The sequence below is a fragment of the Branchiostoma floridae genome, chromosome 7, assembly GCF_000003815.2.
Source record: "Branchiostoma floridae strain S238N-H82 chromosome 7, Bfl_VNyyK, whole genome shotgun sequence".
Lineage (NCBI taxonomy): Eukaryota > Metazoa > Chordata > Leptocardii > Amphioxiformes > Branchiostomatidae > Branchiostoma > Branchiostoma floridae.
The window spans coordinates 13,236,503-13,249,753 of NC_049985.1; the positions used below are offsets into that span (position 1 = coordinate 13,236,503).

General features: G+C 39.4%; 1 long non-coding RNA gene across 1 annotated transcript in view; it reads right to left on the reverse strand.

Annotated features, from left to right (window-relative positions):
* Positions 1-8,448: 8,448 nt before the first annotated feature.
* The window catches only part of LOC118418828, a 25,641-nt gene continuing 20,838 nt past the window's right edge, over positions 8,449-13,251 (reverse strand). Inside the window, exon 3 of the long non-coding RNA XR_004831541.1 lies at positions 8,449-8,526. This is a non-coding gene — a long non-coding RNA (uncharacterized LOC118418828). The remainder of the gene's footprint in view (positions 8,527-13,251) is intronic.

The following is a 13,251-nucleotide window of genomic DNA, read 5'->3' on the forward strand; positions in this document are numbered from 1 at the left end:
TAAGATCTTTACTGACTGAAGCAAACCTTGGCAACAGATTGTCTATAAAACTCCCTACATTACTGAAACTTGATTTCCCTTGGTTCAATTTATCACCTTGACATTGATAAGAACAAAGCACCCTTTTGTTGCTTGTGAGAATGAAAGTTTTTCAGTCGAATGAATCTAAGATATTTATTGCCAAACTTTACTACCAAATAGTACTTGTTACCTATCTATTTTAAGTGCACAGATAATGGCCTGTTCTGAACGATACGATACAAACGATTTCTATAGAAATTAATCTCCAAGTTTACTACCTTAAAGTTACAAAACGTAACTGGTCGAAAATCTCGAAAATTGAATCAATGTACAAGTTCAGAATAATGCCATCATTTGGAACAGGACTGTATGTGATCATTGGAAATGGGTGCTATTATCTGGACGCTTTAAACTCTAGGAAATTACACTCTTCCAATCTGCATGTTAAACACCCTCTATGACTCTCTTAGTGCTCATAACATCAGATTGGCATTGCCTTTTCCCAAATTGAAATAGAAAAGATTTCTTGTAAAACAGTCCATATACCTTTCTAACCAATCTATGTCTAACTTCTAATTTCTTTCGTGTGGGCTTGCGTTTGAAAGTGCTTACATATGATCGATTATGCCTGGAAAACTGTACATTTTTACATCCCGACCTCCCGTGCTATTTACAAACATTTATGCCAATTTCATGAGATGCTTCTGTGGACGCTGAAGCTAATGCACACACAGGGCATTGCCTCCTGCTGGGACACCGACAAAACATGACCACACACGCTCGACACAGCCATTACTTCCATTTAGATAAAGACAGCAAATAATAGAATAGATCCGGAGGACACAGGAGGTTAGAGCTAGACAGTCCAAGGCCGGGGTTAGGGCTCCGGTACATTTGTCTTCTTCAGATTATCAGGGAAACAAGCTCACTGTAACAAAGAACTCAGTCAAGGATTTTCTATTGGTTGGTGTAAACATATCCTACCCTGTTTGACAGACTGGCCAACAACCATGGATAGAAATGGATATATTCCTAGTTATATTTCCCGTCTAAAAAAATGCAACCACTGTTGAAGCATGGATTTGAAAAAATATTTTTAAAATAATTTTTTCTAATCTCTCAGATTCTGTGCTACACTCAAACAAAGTTATCTAAGTTTCTTCACAAAGTATAACTTGACATGTAGATAGACAGCCTAGAGCAATCGAACAAAAGTAATGTCAAAAATATAATACTTATGGGAAGAGGATACATGACAAGAATGAGTACATGACGTTTGTTTGTATGTACCACAATGCCCTGAGCTACACAGATGAAATGCAATATCTCAAATCACACACATACTTTTCTTCATGCATTGATAATAATAATAGTTGTATTATTTGTAGATACAGTGTTATCACTAAGCCACACCTTTTGCTGCATATCCTGACAGATGGGTAGAACCTTGACTTCCTGTAATACACTGTCATGTCGGTGCTTAACTCAATATAGATGGTTTAATAATACAACACCTGGGCTCACACACGTATTTCCCTGGGTATGGGATTTATAAACTATGCGGTACAGCACAAGTCTAGGGCTCTGGTTCTGCAAGGACTTTACTACAGTGTACATGTAAGGAGAAGGATGTAACTAATCAGGCTGAATATCTTTATTTATGTCAGTATAAATATGATACTTTTTAATACCAAAAATAACATGTATACGTGATTTAAGTATATGTAACATCGTTTAATATCTTGTAAATGAGAAACGAAAGTCAAATGAATAAATCATCAATGTTCAGGGTGTCTCATATATAAGAGGACATTTGTTAAGGGTATCAAAAAGAAAGCATGACTTATTGTTTTGCACTCAGAATCTTCCATTCTTCTTCCACAAGTTATGCAAGTACCGTATCACCAGTGCTCCACAATATCAGACACAATTTCTATTCACAGTAACAGTACAACAGGATTGCCTTGATCCCTTTTTGATGGTCACTTCTATCACAGGATATAGTAGATGTCAATTACAGTGTGAAAAGTTTGGAGGCTTTTTCATCAATTGCTGTGGTCATCAGGAAGACATTGGGAGAGATAGCTTATCACCCCATCTGAGCTGGGTATGGCCATAGCTCAATCACTCATACCACCTGCTATACTGTGGAATGGGTGAATTAGCATTGATTACAGCAGCAGCAGCGAGAGAGCCACCTCACAGCTTTAGACTTTCCTGCATAAGTCTTCTCAGAAAATCAATTTTGTACAGCAGCAGGGCCTGTAAATGGATTTCAGAATGCACCACTGCAGATTTCGCTACTGTTTTTACCTTAAAACACTTTGTTAAGGTGTCCACAAATTTTCAACCGACAAGGGCACAGCAAAACAATATCATCAGCTTTCTAAAGAGGGGTGTTACAGTGATCCCCAAATAACCCTTACATCAGAGATAACTACAAACCTAACAATCTCATCCATCACAATCTGTTCACAAAATAAACCTTTGTTTATGAAGAAAATCATTCCAGTTACAGTACTTTCCTAACTACATTGTACTACTACTACTCTAGCAAAACCATTAGAATTTTAGTTTCAGAATTTTGCATTTAGTTCAACACAACAACCCATACAAAAGTCGGATTGTTATGTAAGATTAAGCACCTCCCTGCAGTAAAATATTGCTTCTACCTAGGACACTTGACCCAACAGACATTATGTCAACCTGCAATTACACAGACAACTTTTCCCCAGTATAGGGCCCTAGGCATCCATACCCAGCTGTGCCAAAAATACTTCTAACATCAGATACATTAACCATTGTGGAGGTGACCTAGGTACAGGCCTACTCGTTAAAACAACTTACCGGCTGTTGGAGCTGAAGAGATACCGTGCCTTGGCCATATTTCTCTTGCTATGCAAGCGCAGGAGTCGAGTCGGACTCAAGCTAAAACTGCAGCCACTCTCCATCCTGAACGTCCGTCTTGCTTTGCCTACACACAGAATATTGTACGCCTAATCGTGCTTGGGATGCCCCAGCAGAATGAACAACGTGACGGAGTACTACCTAGACATCTGTTTGGGCGCTCATACGCATGCTTGACGCAATCCTACAAAGGAGGGCAGGGACAGCCTCCTGACGAGGGTAACAATAGTTCTGTGATCTCCTGACCATCGGAAATTCCCTAATCTTGATCTAAATGGGGAGAGAGTGTGACGTCAGGTCCAGTGGGCTGGCCCGCATGCATTATTCATTCGGACGGGGAAAAATTGCCCCCATGATTGCTACAACAGGCAATTAGGCAAGCGTTTTCCGACCATCACCCTCCGCCCGTCAAAACTCGTCCGTGACACCCCGTGCACTCTGGGGGTAAACCTCGCTGCCCTCCGAGCTATAACTCTCTCCCCACTTCCTCCACCAACAGCGTGGGCACTTCTGAGTGGATTTCTCACTTGGTTGAACAATGGCCATCGCCATGGTAATCAGGGTCACCCGTGGGTCTGTAAAGAGGCGGACCCTCTAACAGGACAGAAACTGACAGGCTCAGACTCAGTAATAGATGAGCTGCATTTCCCTGTTAATGAGCTCCTGGCTTGTTGTATCAAGCCAGTTTTCTCCTTACGTCCCAAACCGTGATGTCGTGCCTTTCTCTAGTCTCAGGTGCGTGCTCCCACTGCACCATCATGATTCTCTATCTAGATCAATCCTGGACTTGTGTTTTAAAAGCTTCCTGGGAAAGTCCAAACCTCAAAGTCCACATTGCCGCTGATGTAATTAACTCCCAAGGCGCCCTGATACCAGATTAATTATCTCTCTGGCTCCTAACAAAATCTGCTTCCCAATATACAACTGATTCTTTAATGAGGCACTTTGTCACAATCTGACACCCATTTTTGGGGTGTTTGCTACTAACCCATGCAAAATCGTTTGATTTTATGGACAAACAGATTGTTTAAGTTAGTTCTTTTTCAAAGCTACACCATATGGCAATGTGTGCACATTATTCCCATGATGTACGTGCCAGAATTAGTTTTGGGATGTACAATTTATAAAAATGAGGTGGTCTGATTGGGTTTTGTGTTCTTCCGCCTAATTCTATTATCCTGCTATTTGCCTCCACAATGTTGCAGACAAAGGGGACTGTCCGTTCTAAATATTGGACACCGGCATGGCTGAGTGGCTGCATATTCAGCCGACGGTCGTGATTCATACTGGGTACTAAACATGGTCCGTTAATACCGGTTTTCTTAATAGGGAGGAATAGAATGGGGTGGACAAGGTTGGAGGTGGGGATTCACCTGGTGGCAGGTTGATCTCTGCTTTAGGTATCGATGTGAAGTTCACAGGATAGATTGTCACTGTGGGAAGCATATGCTTCACTGACTTTCACAACACTTAAGCATCCATACGATCAATACGGAACAATCTACGGGCCGGAGGAAAGCACCATGTTGTCTCTTGGCATCCATCCAAGCAGTAATGATTTGGCAAAAAGGTACAAAGAGAAGAACGTAGTCTGCAAGTCGGGCAATATGTTAAATAACTTTCTTGAGCATGATACATTTTGCTTTATCAGTAAGTCAGAATCAAAAGGAAGCAAATGGTGCACAAGGTTGCACAGTCCTTTAGAAAAGCCCAACTGAGACATACATAATACAGTACTGTATGTTTAATGCCATTAGTGTTCTTGATTACCATTACCATTAGTCTAGGCATAAATGATGTAATGTATCATGATAGGGTTTGAGTATATTTCAAAGGAAGACTGAGATTAACCTTTCCCGTCCTAGTTTTATATTGATGCCCTCGTTCTTTCCTTTAGTATGCAAATCATGTCTTTAAAACAAATTCTCCCTTGAAAGGGTATGGAGTTAACTTGTTAGGCTAGAATAGGTTAAGTACGTCACGGGACCAGGTAAGAATCACATGTGGCAGAGAGGCTCTTCATTATTGGGATGTTCTATCAGGACCTGTGGATGGGAGATGATGCCAGTAATAGGGAAGCCAATACAGTTTCCACTCACTGATATCCAGTCCAAGCCTATTCTACACCTCATGAATTCAGAGTTTCAGGTCTTCAAACTTTTTTGTAGCTGACATGAGTGCATGTCGCCATACAGCCACAGCTTGGGTACAAAATCACTAAATCAGGATATTCATTTGAGACCACACCAAGTCAAAGTTTCCTTTCGAATACATCAAGCAGGGAGTAAGGAACAGCAGAATTGTTCAAATGTGATCGTACATGTATTCAGTCTCTCCTGGCATGACACGCAAATATAACAAATCAACAAAGTGCCTAGGATCACACAAAGACGTGCCACAACATGCGGTAAAACCCCATTTCTCTATCAAAACTCAATTTACAAGCACGGACAAGGCCGTGCATAATCAATGCACAAACTGCACCCCACCATATATCACTTACAAATTGCTTTAGCGCAGCTTTGATAACAGAAGGAAAACTAATTGTTAATTTGGTGCCCTTGTCACCTTTAAACTTGGCACTGAGGCCACATTTCTGTCTAGAGATTGACATTAATATCGCTGATATGTCATGATTAGGTTACGCTGGATATTGGTGTCACTTCGCGGCACAGATAAAATATTAATGGTTTCACTCCATCACGACATAAAGCAGTCATGACTTCTCCATAAGTTCTGTTCAAATAGAATGGAACATTCAGTGTAACTCAAGTACCTATGCTTAATTGATGAACTGCTTGTAGCCGGTGCAGTAGTAAAAGTGATATGCATAATACAAAACCATTTATTTCATGTTCATGGTACACTGGGCTCAGACTGTATAACAAAAAGGAAACAGGTCTATATTGGATTTGGTCCAAGAGAGAACAGTTGCAGAGACTTAGGATTAATAAAAGGATTTTATTTGGACTCACAAAACCATGGAACCGTCAAGCAAAGGTGACAGTCGAATAGCTCAGAATCCATGCAATATGAATTGAGCGTGGCATCTATACAATGTCATATACAATAAATATTTCCATGACTGAATAAATGTATTAAAAAAATTGTTGTAAACTTTTCTTTTGTTAGATTGAAAGGAAATTGTGTTCTGACAGACTTCAAAGGATAGCATAAAAAGCATATTGTTGAGAATGAATACAAGACAGTGGATCAGAGAACAACTGTTGAAAGTTTCATCATTCAAGATGAATAGAAGAACTCTCTTCTAACACTGTGACATTAACTTCTACATATCATCTGTTTCGAAAAAAAAACCAGTCTGTTACAGACTGACAAGGAAACCTAACAATATAGCTACATGTACATCTAAATGTCTGCAGCAGATGTACAGTACATTTAGTACACTCAATGTCAGTAGTCTACATATTAGTTGTGATTCCAAAGAAGAAAAGCTATTCCTCAAGATCAAACAAACTCAGCCACAAAACCTCTCCACAACCTTTGACTTCCTAAGAGCAACTTCAGAGAAACTGGGGTGCTGACCCCGCCCTGCTATCCTGATCAGGTCCCCAGGGCTGCTAGCTGACCAAGATCATGTCCAATATTCTATCTGTGCAAACAAAGTGATAGGTACAATAGACAGGGATGTAATGTAGGATAATTGCAGGTGCTTCACAGGCTGATCCTTCACTGGACGTGTGTAATAATGAACTTGTAAGGGGAGGTTGGGAAGCAGGCAGAAGATTGACAATTTACACCAAAAAATTCTTGGTAACCAAATAGATAGACCTTGGCTGACTCAGCAACTTGGCTACTGCAACTTACAGGTAGATAGGAGCTAGAAATAGACTTGGCTATACCCTGAGAGGCACATACATGTACAACATCACTGTGCTTAATTGCACAAAGCACATTTAGGTGTACACCTTTGATTAAACCAGAGAAGAGTCAGATGTGGTATCATCATTATCTTGCGTAAAACTGGCAAGGCTTCAGTTCAAGAGAAAAGCCCATATACTCTTTTACTGGCATCCACTTCGGGATGACATGTACATTGTAAAAAGTTCATAGTAAAAAGTTCACAGATACATGTAGATGTCTGATGACCAAATCATCCTTTGTTAATAAAACCTTACAAGGAAGAGGAAAAGAATAAAAACACAGAAAATTCAGAGTCACAAAAACGTGTTAAAACTGAAATGAAGGGCTGTTTCTTCTCTTCGACCAGACAATAATTGTGGGAAAGTCTCCATAAAAGGGATAAGAGACGTGAGAATTCAGAATAACTGGGAGTAAAAAGTATGGACAATTTGAACGGAGGAAACCAAGTCTGCAAGTTTTATGGACAATTCTGTTGTAAAGTAGTCATAATAGCTACACATTCTCACTTTTGACTGAAATGGAATGGAAGGTAAGAGAATGTGACTGTGTTTGGGGAAATGACTAAAGTATGCTTTTAAAGCCACAACTCTGTGAAGCATCCAAACCCTTCTCACATAAAAGCAGACGACATTTCCAAGCATGGATCATTCCGGATCAAGCAACTGTCCATCAGTGGGAGCAATCACACCTTGCAGGGAATCATTATGGCATAATAACGGTGGCGTCAGTCTGCCGAGAGCGCCCGCCCTCCCCAATCAATACGGAGCTGTGGAGATGCTCCCGACAGTGGGCAACCATGCGGGAAGATTGGGACGATATCCCCCAGGACACTATCTCCTGAAAGGGTATTGAGTCTGCTGCTTACAGCCAGGGTGAAGTCCGCATAGTGAGAATTGTTGATGACAAGCGCGGGCTTGGAGAACAAAGAGCTACGACTTAACAAGCTTAAGGCTTAGGTTCTCATAGTCTTCATTAAACAGTGGACACAGCGGTCTAGAAAATCCTGACATCCTTCCCAAGGATGAACTAGCCCAGAGCTGAGCCAACAGTAAATGCCACGGCCAGTGTTCAAGTGGAGCTCTGCATCTAATGGAAGTCAAAGACATTTAGTGAGCCGTAGATAATTGTTCTTATTCCTGTGATGCTAAGCAGGGAGCCAATAGAGTGTGTTCTATAAAAGCCCTGTCTCTCTGCAGACCTTTTACTTCCCTCCTTGATGTAGGCCGACCTTTGACTTATCTACAGGAGACGGCTCAAGTCACACAGGGAATGGAGAAGGAACTTCTGGTTGCCTTCACTGGCTAAGTGGAACAGATAGTACCTCTCTGCAACTGCCTCAGTGGGGTGCAATGGGCAGCTTCACAGTATGATAGGGTCATCATGAAGTTAAACAAACATTTGCAACTAAGTTCAGTTGCAAATTGTAGGTGTTTAGACAACAAAATCATTACTTTCTTTATTCTTTTGACTTCTTCAAAACACTTTGAACTATTGTGTTCATTCTCGTAGATAGATACATAAATTAGTACCAAACATTAATACCAAACATGCCTTCTGGTACCATTTTGGTTATGGGGTTGAACAATGGTGAGAAGGTTACAAAGCTACAGTAACTGTTCTTCTTCCATTGCTTCTTACCTTCTGTCATTTCCCTGTCTTTCTTTCATTTCTATCCTTGTATCGTTGTTTCCTTTCCTCATTCCTCTTTCTGTCCTGAACAGATAAACACATAAATTGCAAAAAAAGAAGACATTGCAATGCTGTATAAACTGTGTATGTTTGATACATCTTGCTGCCAAGTTTTCCTTACAATTACATGTACTAATGGCCCAGGGAAATACTCCTTGCTGAGGGGAAAAACAGTTTCTGAACAATTGGAAAAACAGCAATTAATTTTTATTAAACGTTCCCATGCACCAGTCTCAGATGTAAAAATCAATAATAGATTTCTTTTGGCCATGCATTAGTCTAAAATCTAAAAGCACTTCTTTGCCTGTGTGCACAGCATTTGCATAAAAGCTGAGAGAATTAATAATATTAATAGGTTGAAATAATACATTTTCCTGAATTTGTGACTGAACTGCGAATCAAAAAACATCAAACAGTTCATTGAAAGAAATAAAAATCCATCGCATTATCAATTATAACTTTAATTTTTTAAGATTTTGTCAGCAATAAAATGACGGATGTTTGTGGAATTGCTAATTTACATATAGAATATCTTAATTTGATTTTTGAATGGTCAAATCTGATAAAAGGACAATACAATGTGTTCTGGCAATAGAATTGAGACCAATAATTAGAAGCTTTGAAAAACAAAACAACGCAAAGCAAAGCAAAGCAACAAGAAGTAAAGAACTTGAAAGGAATTTTGTGTATCTGGACATCAATCTCCAAAGACAACAATTTATCCCCATCAATATTTCTATTCCATAAAACTTCAAAATGGTCAGAAACCCCTTTCCAACCATGTTGCAATTCTCCTGCTTCTATCTGACTAACTTACATTGTATAAGTTATGGCAGTTTTGATGAATTCTACAAGCCAGCATCAGAAAAATGGCCAATCTCCTGGCTGGATAAAAGTCAAATGATTCAATTTTTGCATCTTACAAAGGTTACCTTTCTTTTACTTAAAGGGTCATAAAAGTCAAACATTTCTCTCCTATATTTTCCTTGATTACTGATTGGGAAAATTGCACTCGGCCCAGACACATCCCCTAGTCAAATCCATAACTACATAGTACTTTCACCACAGAGATTTGGAAAATAATCACATTCTTGTAAATCACTTTGTGGCGCCTTTCAATGACAGAGCAATAAAGCACTAGAATGCCATTTGAAATTGGACCTGGGAGTATAATGACACAGTATGGTGGACAAATTTTGGCATTTGAATGTCTGAGTGCAGTTTGTTTGCCTTGCCGTAGAGTTAGACGCACTTTGCGGTCTCACAGGAAGGGAGAACGGTAATGTTACACATTGACATCATGAGAAGATGTTGTGACTTTCAATGAGGGACGACCATTATACAAACTCGTAAAGTTTGAAAACTTGATTTTGGTTGATCACATTACAATACCATTGGAAAGATTGTGACCTATGTAAACATGGAGATACTGGTTTTCCATCTGTTTGTTTGTCTCATTGTGTGTTAAATATATTATTTGAGTGGCAGGTTGAGGTGTCCTGGGTTCAAGGATGGCAAGTGTGTGAGTGAGGCATGCAATGAATATGGCTCCACCCACACAGTTAATGCAGGTCTCTACTTTATGAAATTCAATGTGATAAACAAGGCATACTAGTATGTTGCGATAAACTTTAGAAGTACAATGCATCATAATGCAGCTTTGTGGATTCAGTTTATCCTAATTTCAATTTCAGCTTTAGTCATATAATGATTTAAGAAAATATTTCTGCAGTCTCTATGTACAGGATTGACAACCTGCTGTAGCTGCTAGGAGGCCCAAATCTAAATTACTTATCAAAAGCTATCTGCCATATAAAAAAACAGAACCATAACTGTACATGTCCATGGCAAAAAATACACAAACTTGAAGTTCTGCTGTAGTACCAAGGACACTCGCCGGGAGGCCCAAACTTGACCTTTACTTTTTGTCTTCCCAAAACCTTCCCACATACCAAAATACTGTAACCCGTCTAGAAGTTTCTAAGTTCTGGTGACCACATATATCTGGAAGCACACATGCATAGACATGCAGACATCCCCCAAACAGTACATGTATACTGACGATGAAAGGTATCAATTAAACATGCATGTAACTCAGTGATCAGTGATCACAACATTCTGAAGAGAACCAGACAGCTTAACTGGACTGAAGCCAACAGAACCATAAGGCTTAATGGAAATCACAGACTCATTAGCAGCTTCAAATTACAAATGATTCTATGATCGATAGTTCTTCTGTGACAAGAAACTTTGTAAAAGGATTGTGCAAATCTTCTCTAGAAACTACATTTGTATATACTTTGGATTAATATCTGTCTTAATAGATAATATGCAAATCCACTGTCATACAAAACTTTGAAACAATGGCAAACAGATGTCTTGCTGAAGTTTCTTTTATCGGAAAATGTACCTGTAGTGGTTAATGGTTACATCTCCTACAATGTATCTTCTATAAATGTCAAAGTATCAGTTCCTGATGATGTTACCAAATTATTAATAGCAATATCTAGCTGGGACATACATGAACCTTTATGTGTACACATTCAGATGACAAGTAGATTTTAAATTATACTTTACACTTTCAAATAAAGTTATCAACAATATTATAAACAGACAACTGAGAGGCCACTCAGTCACTTGGTCAGCGTTGGAATTAGTACCTGTCAATCCATACTAGTAATGTCTACCCTTGTTGCCATCCAGTGATTCTTTGACTACGTGTATTAGCATGAGACGGTAATTTATCATGCATTGCCTACAACGTTTAGATACATACACAAAGCAACTCTCTCTCTATGATAAGCTTGACACATCATTTATAACTCTACCCTAAGTCAAGTCTTGTTTTGACGATAGCAACATGTTCAAATTACAAGTGAGGAAACGTCTCTTCTCAGGATACGTTACAAGGTGACAGTTGGGAGATGTTAGAAAAATAGGGTCGCTTAAGTACGGCTCTGGATGCCTGAAGGGGCGGCAATGATGGAAGGCAACCTGATTCTTGGGTCACGTTTCCTTCACTCTCCGACACAGCGCAGGAAATTGGCTCTCTCTACCACACACCTTCAGGAGAGCCTTTCTGGCAGATACAAGTCTGTGATAAATGACTCCTCACTGCTGTTTTCCCAGAGTTTCCAAAGCACCAGGCTCGATAATGCTCCACTTTGATAAATCATAAAGACTCCAGCAGCTTTATAGGGTATCATCAAAATTGATGGCACGGACCCGTTCTCAAACATTTTGACTGAAGCTTTTCAACTTCAAAATATCCTCTCAAGGAAATGGTCTTTCCAACACAGAAAGAACATGACGGATAACACAGCACAAACTGCCGGGGGTATGTAATGTATTCTCTGGGTGAAAACATGCTTTAAAGTTGACCTCCGAGGGTTAAGAATATCCTAGACACTGGCAAGATTGACTTCCCAAAGCACGACTTCGTGCATTTGTAGGCTAGGGTCCTATGGTGCAGAGGTATTCAAGGAGTAGGCACGGATGGGACTTTCAAATCATACATGTTTGAAAGTAATCCAAATATATTTCATCACAGAACTGTCTTTTGATATTCCATGAATAATAATTGGCATATGAAATGGTCCATACAATAACAGAACGTCTAAAGCATGTACACATGAAAAAAGTTTGGTAGAACTAGAAGTTAGAATGGTGTCAAACAGCAGAATGAAAGATAACCTGCATACTGTGTTATCATTCACTTGTACTTTACATACAAATTGTACGACGTATCAGCATATCATGCATCTTTAGGTCACCCTCCCTTAAGGTGTTGTGCCAGCAAAGCTACTTGGTAGGCATAGAAGATGTAATGATACGTCCTATATCTTTATATCATCAAACTCTGCAGGCTGATTCTTCAACAAGTTTTGGCTTCATCCATTCTGAGATATCTGTAGAATTTCAAAACTGCTACCACAATAAGTTCAGGGTACTTTATATGAATGGAAGAAACATCCACATGTATGGTAAGACATATACAATACAGCTGTTTCCTATACAAATGACATGTTTATTGCTTTCTTCTATAGAACTTCCTTACTTTCTACATACTGTGCTGGTCCAGAATGGTTTGCAATACAGAAGAGATCATTGTCAAACATTTCAAAAGAACAAACACATCACTACTAAAGGCACTAACTGTGATTGTATATACACAGGCATTATACAGATAGGCTGTGAAAGATATCAAATTTACACTACATTTTATGTATTACATTTTAAGATTCATGGCATCAAGAATGGCCTATAGGGAATGTACATTTTGAAAGGCTTTTACTGGAAGTGGTAACAAATTTTCCAGGAGATATAATACCATCTGAATTCCAATCAGCAGCGATGCTGCCAGTTTGCAGGGCTTCCCTGAGGGAGGTTATGAATGCTGTCAAGCGGATAACATTCGCCAGACACCAGTTAGCACAATACATTAGGTGGAGGAACATCCTGAATTTCAATAGTGCATAGATTTGGAACCTCTAGGCCTCCACTGAACAACTTGTGACACTGAGAGGGAAAAGATTTACTAATGAGGAAAGTGATGCAAAAGTGTCTGACTCGGTATTCAAGTCATACTCTGTATTCAAGTTAGTCCATGTGTGTTAAACTTTATGTGCAGGTCTGATCAGGTAATATTGTGATATAAACTTTTTCTGTAACGTAACAGATGTGTTCAAACTTGGTAAGGCAAAAACCTGGACGGCATTACCTCTATATCACAAGCCAAAATATAACAGT